Below are 12,831 nucleotides of genomic sequence, written 5' to 3'. Positions count from 1 at the left end.
AACATGGTGACAGAGCCATCAATCCCTTCATCCAAGTCATTGACATAAAACGTAAAAAGATGTGGTCTTTTCACCGACCCCTCTGCACAATATGTTACCATCAAACAATCGGTAAAGGCCCCTTTATTTCCAATCTTTGTGTCTTGTCAGTCAATCTTCTATAAATTCCACTGCCTTTCACAAAATACCATGGATTCATATGTTTTTAAGCAGTTTCAGGTGTGATACTTTATCAAAGGTCTTCTGAAAATCCAAATAGAGAAATCCACTGTCTCTATGGATGAAGACCATGGAGCGGCTGATAATACAGAATCTGAGGCCACAAACCAGGCACGCCCGGGATCCTCTTCAGTTTGCGTATAAGGAGAAGGTGGGAGTGGAGGATGCTATCACGTATTTGCTGCACAAATCCCTCTCTCACCTGGATGGGGTCAGTGGTGCTGTGAGGATTACATTCCTGGACTTCTCTAGTGCCTCTAACACCATCCAGCCCAAGATCTTAAGGCACAAACTAACGGAGATGGGAGTAGACTCTCACATGGTGGATTGGATAGTGGACTACCTGACAGATAGACCTCAGTATGTGCGGTTGGGAGACTGTAGGTCTGACACGGTGGTCAGCAGCACAGGAGCGCCGCAGGGGACCGTGCTCTCTCCGGTCCTGTTCACTCTGTACACATCAGACTTCCAATATAACTCGGAGTCCTGCCATGTGCAGAAGTTCGCTGATGACACGGCCATAGTGGGGTGTGTCAGGAATGGACAGGAGGAAGAGTATAGGAAACTGATACAGGACTTTGTGATATGGTGCAACTCAAACTACCTGCGTCTCAATATCACCAAGACCAAGGAGATGGTGGTGGACTTTAGGAGATCTAGGCCTCATATGGAGCCAGTGATCATTAATGGAGAATGTGTGGAGCAGGTTAAGACCTACAAGTATCTGGGAGTACAGTTAGACGAGAAGCTAGACTGGACTGCCAACACAGATGCCTTGTGCAGGAAGGCACAGAGTCGACTGTACTTCCTTAGAAGGTTGGCGTCATTCAATGTTTGTAGTGAGATGCTGAAGATGTTCTATAGGTCAGTTGTGGAGAGCGCCCTCTTCTTTGTGGTGGCGTGTTGGGGAGGCAGCATTAAGAAGAGGGATGCCTCACGTCTTAATAAGCTGGTAAGGAAGGCGGGCTCTGTTGTGGGCAAAGTACTGGAGAGTATAACATCGGTAGCAGAGCGAAGGGCGCTGAGTAGGCTACGGTCAATTATGGAAAACCCTGAACATCCTCTACATAGCACCATCCAGAGACAGAGAAGCAGTTTCAGCGACAGGTTGCTATCAATGCAATGCTCCTCAGACAGGATGAAGAGATCATTACTCCCCAATGCCATTCGGCTTTACAATTCAACTGCCAGGAGTAAGATACGTTAAAGTGCCGGGGTTAGGACTCAATGTATTTAAGTAAACTACTTAAGAACTTTTTAAAAGCTATTATTAATGCTTTTTGAGAGGGTGATTTTAGATGCATATCATATTTTTACTGAGTTAAGTATTGTATGTAATTAGTTTTGCTACAATAAGTGTATGGGACATTGGAAAAAATGTTGAATTTCCCCATGGGGATGAATAAAGTATCTATCTATCTATCTATCTCCTTTGTCTATCCTGCCTGTTATTTCCTCAGAGAATTCCAACAGACTTGTCAGACAACATTTTCCCTTTAGTAAACCATGCTGACTTTGGCCTGGTTTATCATGACCCTCCAAGTACCCTGAAATCTTATCCTTAATGACGCTAACATCTTTCTGTGCTATAATTTCCTTTAATTATAATTATAACTGGTTATAATTTTTTTCTTCTGCCTCCCTTCCTTAAAAATTGAAGTGACATCAACATTTTCCAGTACTTAGGAACCTACCAGAATTGAGTGATTCTTGGAATTTCTAATGCCTTCACTATCTCTTCAGCTACCTCTTTCAGAACCCCAAAGTGCAGTCAATCTGATGACTTATCTACCTACAGACTTTTCAGCTTTCCAAGCACATTTTCCTTACAAATAGCAACAATACCCATTTCTGCTCCATGACGCTCTTGCACTTCTGGCATTCTGCTAGTGTCTTTCACAGAGAAGACTGACGCAAAGTACTTATTAAATCCATCTGCCATCCCTGCTCTTGTTCCCACCAATCCCCTTTGGCAAGCTCCTCCTCTCTCATGCTTCAGTAGTTCCCTTCATTCCATTATTGTACTAATACATCTGATTTTAGCTTCTCCTTCTCAAATTGCAGGATAAATATATGATCATATTATGCTCATTGCTTCCTAGTGTTCCTTTACCATAAGCTTCCTAATCAAATCCATACCCAATCCAGAATTGCTGTTTTCCGAGTGGGCTCAACCACAAGCTGTTCTAAAAAGGCATCTCATAGGCATTTTACAGATTTCCTTTCTTGTGATCCAGCACCAACCGTACTTTCCCAATCTACCTGCATATTGAAATCCCCCATGATTATCACATTACCCATTCATACATTACATTTTTTTTACTCCCATTGTAACATGTAGCCCACATCCTTGTTACAGTTCCTATAAATAGCTCTTATCAGGGTCTTTTTGTGAAGAGCAAGTCTTTATGTATATTTAAGGCAGAGGTTGATAGACTCTTGTTTGGTCAGGGCATGAAGGGATACAGGGAGAATACAGGATATTGGAGTTGAGAAGAAAAATGGATCAGCCATGATGAAATGGCAGAGCAGACTCGATGGGCCAAAGGGCCTAATTCTGCTCCAATATCTTGTGCTCTTATGGTCGTTCTAACATTTTGGTTTCTTAACTCTACCCACAAAGATACTACATCTTCGATTCCTATCTTACCTCTAAGGATGTACAGCCATAGAATCAGAAAAGTACAGCACAGAAAAACGTTTTCAGCCCATCTTGTCCTTGCTGATCTATTTAAACTGCCTAGTCCAATTGAGTCTCACCGGGACCATAGCTCTCCATTCCCCTGCCATCCACGTATCTATCCAAACTTCTCTTAAACACTAAAACCAAGCTTGCATGCACAACTTGCACTGGCAGCTCATACCACTCTCTCATGACCCTCTGTGTGAAGGAATTTCCCCTCATGGTCCCTTTAAACCTTTCACCCTTAACACATGACCTTTGGTTGAAGTCCCACCCTATATTAGTGGAAAAAACCTGCTTGCATTTACTCTATCGATACCCTTCATAATTTTGTATAACTCTGTAAAATCTCCTCTAAATCTTCTACATTCTAAGGAATAAAGCCCCAAACTATTCACGCTTTCCATAATACACTAAATTAGGCCTCACCACTGCCTTATATAACCATAACATCCCAGCTCTTGTGCTCAATACAGTCAGCCCTCCTTATCCGTGAGTTCTGCATGCACAAATTCAACCAACCGCGAATCGCGAAAATCCGGAAGTGCTCTTTCAGCACTTGTTTTTCAAGCATGTATAGGCTTTTTTTTCTTGTCATTATTCCCTAAACAATGCAGTATAACAACTATTTTATATAACCACATAACCATATAATAATTACAACACAGAAACAGGCCATCTCGGCCCTTCTAGTCCATGCTGAATGCTTACTCTCACCTAGTCCCAATGACCCGCACTCAGCCCATAACCCTCCATTCCTTTCCTGCCCATATAACTATCCAATTTTACTTTAAATGACAATACCGAACCTGCCTCTACCACTTCTACTGGTTCCACACAGCATTTACATTGTATCAGGTATTATAAGCAACCTAGAGATGATTTTAAATATATGGGAGGATGTGCATGGGTTACCATGGATCGGGAACGAAAAAAAAATCGGAAGTTCTCTTACTAAGTAAGTCAGAACAGGTACATCTGGTATTATTTAGCGTCAGTTAGTCAAACGTTTGTCTTAGTATATAGTATATATTTTACCTTTCTATGCATATAAAACACTTAAGATTCAAGATTCAAAAACTTTATTCTAACTGTACAACAGTTTTGCAAGGCAGAATGAGACAGCGTTTCCCAGGGGCAAGTGCAATCATAACACAACACAACACTAAATAATAAACACAACAATAAATAGTAAAACACAACAGCCACATGTCGGTTAAAGTCAAGTTATAAGTGTCCAGTGCAAGTTAAAAGTGTCCAAAGCAGAGTCAGGTAGAGCAGCTATTTAGCAGTCTGACTGCCTGTGGGAGAAAGCTGTTTAGTAGCCTTGTGGTTTTTGTTTTAATGCTCCTGTAACGTTTACCTGATGGCAGAAGAACAAACAGTTTATGGAGAGGGTGTGAGGGGTCTTTAATGATGTACCGTGTCTTCTGGAGGCATTGACTCTGAAAGAGGTCTTGGACAGAAGGTAGGGAGACCCCAATAACCTTCTCTGCTCCCCTAACCACCCTCTGCAAGGCTTTTTTGTCGGCAGCACTGCAGCTCAAGTACCAGGTTGTGATACAAAAGGTCAGCACACTCTCAACCACGCCTCTGTAGAATGTAGTTCAGATGTTAGTGGGGAGTGATGCTTGTTTAAGCTTCCTCAGAAAGTGCAATCTCTGTTGGGCCTGTTCCACAATCCCAGTGGTGTTCCTGGACCAGGTGAGATTGTCCGAGATCTGCACCCCAAGGAACTTGATGTTTTCCACTCTCTCCACTGTGGAGCCGCTGTTACTGAGGGGTGTGTGCTCAGACTGAGACCGTCTGAAATCGACGATCATCTCCTTGGTTTTGGTGACATTAAGCATCAAGTTGTTGTCGCTGCACCAGCTCTCTAGGTGTTTAACCTCCTCCCTGTATATTGTTTCATCATTTTTGCTGATGAGCCCCACCACTGTGGTATCATCAGCAAACTTAATGATCAGGTTCCCCTTGAATCTGGCTGCACAGTCATGTGTTAGCAGTGTAAACAGCAATGGGCTGAGCACACAGCCTTGTGGGGATCCAGTGCTCAGTGTGATGGAGTCAGAGATGTTCCTGCCAACACGGACTGACTGTGTTCTCTCTGTCAAGAAATCCAGAATCCAGCGACACATGGCAGTGTTAAGGCCAAGCAGCAACAGTTTCTCCACTAGTCTCTACGGGATGATGGTATTGAATGCTGAACTGAAATCAATGTACAGGATTCTGGCATAAGTGTCTTTGTTGTCCAAGTGAGAGAGAACTGTGTGCAGTTTGATGGATATTGCGTCCCCCATAGAGCGATTTGGACGATAAGCAAACTGTAGAGAATCCAGCGATGAGGGGAGGCTGGCTGTGATATGGGGCTTGACAAGGCTTTCATCACTATGGGGGTCAGGGTGACGGGACAATAATCATTCAGACAGGCTACAACTGATTTCTTTGCTGCAGGGATGATTGTGGAGGTTTTGAAGCATCTGGGGAAGCACAGATGATTGGCACAGACCTGGCTGAGCGAAGCGCACTCCTGTCCCCCGATCTGTCGGCTGTGTCACAGGCCTTCCGTAGCGAACGCACCTCTGTTGTCATCCATGGCTTTTGATAACCACGTGCGGTGAAGGTTTTCATCATAGTAACATCCTCCGTGCATTTGGCTGTGTAGCTGATTACTGCCTCCGCATACTCCTCAATGTCTATATGTCATCCTAGGAGGCTGCTGTTTTGAATATGTCCCAGTCTGTGTGCAAAAAACAGTTTTGTAGTGCTGAGGCTGCTCCTTTTGGCCAGAACCTTATCTGCCTTTTCTCTGCTCTCACACGTTTAAGCAGTGATTTATATGCTGGTGTTAACATAACAGATATGTGGTCAGAGAGGCCAAGATGGGGGCAGGGGGCTGCTTTGTATGCCTGTGGTGTGTTTGTATAAACCAAGTCCAGTGTGTTGTCTCCCCTGGTTTTGAAATCCACATATTGCAGGGATTTGGGGAACACAGTCTTTAAGCTGGTGTGGTTAAAGTCCCCAGCGATCACCACAAAGCTGTCAGGATGTGTAGTCAGTAGCTCACTGATGGCTTCATGTAGGCCTCCCAGTGCTCCGTTAGCATTACCCTCAGCATTGGCACTGGGAGCTACGTAAACAGCTGCTACAAGCACGATGGTGAATTCCCTCGGCAGATAGAATGGCCGGCATTTCACAATGAGAAATTCAGCCAGCGGTGAGCAGTTTTTAGCAGCTAGTGTAGCATTTGCACACCAGTCTTTGTTGATGTAGATACACAGCCCCCCTCCCCGGCTCTTACCGGAGCTAGCTTCCTCTCTATCCGCACAAAACTATGTCATTCCCTCCAGCTGTATCGCTGCGTCCGGTATGTTGTCGTGGAGCCAGGATTCTGTAAAAATATACACACAACAGTCTTTAAACTCCTTGCATGTTTCTCTCAGCAGACGCAGCTCATCCAGCTTATTGTCGATGGAGCGGACATTTGAGAGCAGTTGGGACGGTACCGCTGGCCTGGTGGGGTTAGCTTTTAGTCTATAGCATGGATGCCGGCCCTCTTACCCCTCCTCTATCTTCTCTCACAGCGCTTTTGCTTCCTCCTTTCTCGGGAAGTAACCGGCTTGGTAGCGGATAGTAGTCCGTAGCGGCATAAACTGTCCATGTCACACCAGAACTTGCCAATTTTTCTGACATAGTATACCCTGATGTTAACTAGCATATTCTGACTGTATGTTACGTATCTAGGACAAACAGAACAAACACTAGATACACTTATTGCTCCCCGAGGGGCTGCTGCATCCTTGCACACCGCCATTTTCCATTCCAAGAACTTAAGAACGTATGTTTCAGCGTCGGGGGTTCGATCCAGTGACAGACTGCTCCCGAGTGCACTCTCCACTTGGTTGATGTGGAGGATCAAAAAACCAAAACCCAATAATTAAACCACTGCGTTGCTTAGTAATAATTGTAGCTTTCATCGGGGCAGAGCCTTTCTCACTTTATCCTTTAAAGTTGTTCCGATCGTTGACCAACAAAGCCTAATGCTTTTCCAATGACCGATGGCATTTCACCTCCTTCCGATCGCTTTACTACTTCCACTTTATTTTCAATCGTGATTATTTTCTGCGGATTCAGAGCTCTGACGCCGGGTCCTAATGTCCACTGCACTGAGACAGGTTAATAAGGTCTGGGGTTCCGTTGGGTCCTAAGATCCACCACATTGAGACAGGTTGAATAAGGGACTCTAGCATCCACGAATTTTGGTATCCACGAGGGGTCCCAGAACCAATCCCTTGCGGATAAGGAGGGCCGACTGTACTTTGATTTATGAAGGCCAATGTGCCAAAAGATTTCTTTACAACCCTATCAACCAGTGACACCACTTTCAATGAATTATGGACCTGTATTCCCAGTTCCTTTGTTCTACCATACTCCTCAGTGCTCCACTATTCACTGTGTAAGACCTACCTTGGTTGGTCTTATCGAAGTGCAATGCCACACACCTGTATGCATTAAATTCCATCTGCCATTTTTCAGCCTCTTTCCCAGTTGCTCCAGATCTCACTGCAAGCCATGCAGTGGCTCTCTTCCCTCATTCTAACAACTTTCTACAGAAGCACCATCGAGAGTGTCCTGTCTTGCTGCATCAATATTTGTGAAATTAAAACCTCCCATCACAACAACCCTGTTATTATTACACCTTTGCAGAATCTGTCTCCCTATTTGCTCCTTGATATCCCTGTTACTATTGGGTGGACTATAAAAAACACCCAGTAGAGTTACTGACCCTCTCCTATTCCTAACTTCCACCCACAGAGACTCCATAGACAACCCCTCCATGACTTCCTCCTTTTCTGCAGCCATGACGCTATCCCTGATCAACAGTGCCACATCCCCACCTCTTTTTCCTCCCTCCCTGTTCTTTCTGAAACATCTAAAGCCTGGCACTTGAAGTAGTCATTCCTGCCCCTGCACCATCCAAGTCTCTGTAATGACCACAATATCATGCTCCAGGTGCTGATCTGCACTCTAAGCTCATCCGCTGTGTTCATAATACGCCTCGCATTAAAATAGACACATCTCAAATCATCGGTCTGATGCACGTCTCTCCTCTATCACCTGCCTATCCTCCCTTTTGTCATAATCATTGTGTCTTCAAGAAGTTTTCCTTTTAGCATGAGCCATTTCCCTTCTCATTCCATCCTCTTCAGCTACATTTGTATGACTGTGTCCTTATTCAGTTTCAAAGTTCATAAGGTTTAGGTCAACTTTAACTGACTGTAGGTTATTCTATAATGTCTAAAAGGCTGTAGGCATTGCCATGCACGTTGCACATTTTCAGGCGATGCTTTTCCCTTGTTATTCAGCATCATTAGTTATTACTGCAAGCTGGAGACACAAGTGAATCTGCAAATGCTGGAAATATGGAGCTACACACACACACACAATGCTGGAGGAACTCAGCAGGTCAGGCAGCATCTATGGAGGGAAATGAAGAGTCAACATTTTTAGTCCAGAGCCATCATCAGCACTCAATAGATGCTGGCTGACCTGTTAAGTTCATTCAGCATTTTGTGTGTTGTCTGGACATAAATTTATTGCTTAGATTTTAACTGATTGAAGATGTGAACTGGGATCAGAGAACAGAAGGATGGCCACACAGTTTCAATACTTGTTAATCATTATACTATTGAGACTGTATTGCTGAAAAGTATGTAATATCTAGTTCAGAGCATAGAACAGTACAAGTCAGGATGCACCCTTCAGCCCATGGTGTTACAGCGACCCCACATCACTTACCTTCCATGTTTTCAATTTCATTTGCCTATTCAGGGTCTCATCAGAGGATCTGAATGAGCATGCCAGGGTTGTCATGAACTTTATAAAGATGCTCATCGACTACTGTGTGCCACAGAATCATTCGGAGTCTTTCCCAACCAGATGCTCTGGATGAACCAAGAGATCCACAATCTGCTGAGTGCTGGGTCAGTAGCATTCAGGCTCGCTGACCAAAGGAAAGTACTAGAGGTCCAGGTATGACCACTGGAAAGTCCTACCATCCAGGACAGGCTCTCTTCTCAGAACAAATTAAAACACTTTAAATACCTGTACAGTTCTATAAAATGGTGTATTATTTCCCAATAGCTATTGTCAGGAATTCATCTGATTTACACTGCTGTGTTCTGTGGATTGGTTGTAAATGAAGTCTGCTCCAGTGAATTGGTTGGATGAGATCTATAGTGAGATCCAACAGGCAGGAATGCTGTTCTGCAATGCTCCATGGAGAGCGAAGGACATGATGAGACACAGAAGTAGTCACGGTCATCTGCAGTTGAGATGACTACTCATACCACAGGACACAGACTTCCGAGATCAAGAGAGTGGAACTGCCCCAGTGCAATGGCTTTTCCACTTTAAAAACTCTCCCACACACGATTGCCTGTCACTGTTATGATGAAAAACCACCTCCACCAAGTTAACAACACCAGTGCAGGGAGCTTGTGCAGATAATGGACTCTTATTATACAATGCCTTCGATGGTTGCATCTTCAAAAAGAAGATTGTTGATATCTTGAAATTCCTGATACTTCCATACTTGCTGAAATAGCAAAATTGTTTCATTTCCATTCCCAGCTGTTTCTGGCCTCTCAAAGCGTGAAAGCTTCAACCATGTCAAAGCAGTTCCAGATGAAAATCTGGCAGAGTGGTCCCATAACAACAAACTCTTACTCAATGACAGGAAGACCAAGGAGCTGATTTTTGATCTCAGGAGAAGGAAACCAGAGGTTCATGAGTCAGTCCTCATTGGAGGGTCAGTAACTTTAAATTCCTCAGTGTTATTTCTTCAGTGTCCTGGACCCAGCATGTAAGTGCAATTATGACGAAAGTACGTCAGCACCTCTACGTCTTGCGAGTTTGTGAAGATTCAGCATGGTATCTGAAACTTCGACAAACTTCTATAGATGTGCAGTGGAGATTATAATGAGTGGCTGCTTCACAGCCTGGTATGGAAACACCAATGCCCTTGAACAGAAAATCCTATATTAAAAAAAAGTAGTGAATAGGGCCCAGTCCAACACAGGCAAAGCTTTCGTCACCATTGAGCACCTCTACATAGAACCATAGAACATTACAGCACAGAGATAGGCCTTTTGGCCCTTCTTGGCTGTGCTGAACCATTTTTCTGCCTAGTCCCACTGACCTGCACCTGGGCCACATCCCTCCAAATGCCGTATCCATGAAATGCTATTGCACAAAAGCTGCATATATCATCAGGGACCGTTCCACTCCCCCCCCCCCCCCCCACCCACCATCCTTCTCACTGCTGCCATCAGGAAGAAGGTACAGGTGCCTTAGGGCTCACACTACCAGTTTCAGGAACAGTTACTACCCCTCAACCATCAGGTTTTTGAACCAAATGGGATAACTTCAGTCAGCTTCACTTGCTCCATCATTGAAAAGTTCTCACAACCAATAGATTCACTTTCAAGTTCACTTCATCTCACGTTCTCGATATATATTGCTTGTTTATTTATTATGATTTCTTTCTTTTTAAAATTGCTCAGTTTGTTGTCTTTTGGACATTGGTTGAACGCTCAAGTTGGTGCAGTCTTCCATTGATTCTGTTATACTTATCACACTATAGATTTATTGAGTATTTCCAGAAGAAAATTAATCTCAGGGTTGTAGATGGTGACATGATTGTAATTTGATAATAAAATTTACTTTGAACAAATACGCACAACTAACGCTATTAAAAACTATTCATTCTAAGTATGGTTATAGTGCCCAACGGCCACAGAAGTGAGGCAACTCTTGCTAGATAGAAACTGTCCAGCAGCAGTCTCCTGTCTTAATAAGTGGCATTGTCTCTCAAATAAATGAAGGGAAAACCGTCTATTGTCTCAATTTCTTAAGCGTTATTCCAAAAAAGCAGATACCCTGATTAACTGAAGGCCCAATTAACGGGAATCCACTGTATTTCCACTGTATTTGCTTTTATTTAATACCATTTTAACTATTAATTATCTTTAATTCATATTTGCAGGTATGGAATGGTTATGTTGAAAGGCTGTGCTGCGTGTTTCCATGACGTAGAGCTTCTATTACAATTCTGATAATCTCCTGCTACAATTTTATCTGAAATCAAATCCAAGTTTAATAATCATTCAAGCCGACCATGAATATAGCCGAATGAGGAAGCATTCTTCTGGGGACAAGCTGTACACGCGCATTCAAAATAGCGAGTGAGAGAGAAAAAAAGAATATAGTCACGCATGAATAGGCATTTTTAGTCCAAGAATCTGAACATGTTCAGCAAATTGATGGTTCCCAGCAGTCCAGCCTATAATCCCACCGATTCCACACCGGAGGGCAGCACCGACGGGAGAGGCCACCCCCAACACCGCCTCCAGCGTCTTCTCACCTGGACGGCAGCAGTAGGCAAGCCCACTGCTTGAGGCCTAGTCCTCACTACAATAGAGGCGACACTGTTACCTCGCCTCCTGAATCACTAGCAAACAAGGGAAACAGGACTGCGGGAATCAATGTTCAACAGGGTCTTGCGACCGCAAAAGAAACATCCAAAACTCACTCACAGTTCTACTGCACGCCACCTCCGCCCACCGACTCAGGTGTTTTCGAGTACAGTATCACAGTCTGCACCCAGGTCAGCTGGTCCGAACACAATCCGGCTCCTCTGACAGCCCTGCTCCGCTCCCGCGGCCCGACTCCCCTTCGCTGAACCTCCGGACAGCTACTCCAGACAACGATCAGCTCACATGCGGCAGGCCTGCTGTACCCGTAGCTAAGGGAGTCCAGTATATTCTTACGATAAATAGACAAATCTAACAAAGAACGCGCCGCCAGCTTACCGGAAGTAGAGGTGTCGGCACGGTGCTGTAGCGGTTAGCGGCAGCAGTAAGATTGGGGTTTGATTGATGCCACAGTCTATAAAGAGCTTGTACTTTTCCCCGTGACCGCGTGAGCTTCCTCCGGGTACTCGCGGGGTTTTTTCCACATTCCAATGACATACGGGTTAGGGTCGGTGAGTTGTGGGCATGCTATGTTGGTGCCGGGAGCCTGGTGACGCTTCTCGGTCGCCCATAATCCTCGCTGATTTCATTTGACATAACATAGCATTTCATTGTATATTTCAATGCACAGGTGACAAATAAAGCTAACCTTTTAAAAAAATACGAGAGATTCTGCGGATGCTGTAAGTCCAGAGCCGCACACATAAAATGCAAGAGGATCTCAGCATGTCAGGCAGCATCTGTGAAAATTAAAGTCGATGTTTCCGGCTGAGATCCTTCTTCAGGACATTTATTAAAATATTTTCTTAGAGGTACGCCATGCTTGTTCCTCCCATGTATATTTTTGTGGGTTGGAAGTATGGTGCTTATGGAGCTTGTTGTGTCAATAACTTATTGGAGCCTCTTACCAGTCTGTACACTGGCGTCCCCGTACCAGGCAGTGATGCAACCAATACCTTTTCAAGCATAGTCTCTATTGGAGCATTAAAAAACTGAGAGTGGCATGGGAGCATTGGGAGAGGGCAGGAGATTATTTTCCCAATTAATTTTTTTTCATTTTTTCCCAATTAAAATTTTTTTCAGATTCTGTAAGCAGGTTCAAAACATCCACAGTATCGTGTGAAATTACCTGTGTGGGTGATTTAACCCATTTCACACATTGCATTAGTCATTTTCTAACTAGTACAATGCACTAAGACCTACCCTAACCCGAAGCCATATTCACCGTGGAGATATCCAAACTAAACCATTCTTGGACTGAAGAATAGTTTGAATCTTAGCTATATATAAAAAGAGATGTGCATCTGGGATTAAAATGCTAAAATTTCAGTCCAGCATTCTCTCAATTTGATTTTACTATTCCAGGATTTAAAGAGGCGAAGTACAGTATGAGTG

At 43.9% G+C, this 12,831-nt stretch overlaps 1 long non-coding RNA gene across 4 annotated transcripts in view; it reads right to left on the bottom strand.

The window, feature by feature from the left end:
- The window catches only part of LOC140735830 (uncharacterized), a 132,712-nt gene extending 120,675 nt beyond the window's left edge, over positions 1-12,037 (bottom strand). Inside the window, exons 1-2 of one of the 4 annotated variants that reach the window (XR_012100819.1) lie at positions 11,776-12,037; positions 6,204-6,293 (exon numbers count right to left, since the gene is read on the bottom strand). This is a non-coding gene — a long non-coding RNA (uncharacterized lncRNA). The other 3 variants (XR_012100820.1, XR_012100821.1, XR_012100818.1) reach the window with 3 other exon arrangements.
- Positions 12,038-12,831: the final 794 nt, after the last annotated feature.

Source organism: Hemitrygon akajei, chromosome 11 (assembly GCF_048418815.1).
Source record: "Hemitrygon akajei chromosome 11, sHemAka1.3, whole genome shotgun sequence".
NCBI lineage: Eukaryota > Metazoa > Chordata > Chondrichthyes > Myliobatiformes > Dasyatidae > Hemitrygon > Hemitrygon akajei.
This window is presented reverse-complemented; position numbering and strand designations above follow the sequence as displayed.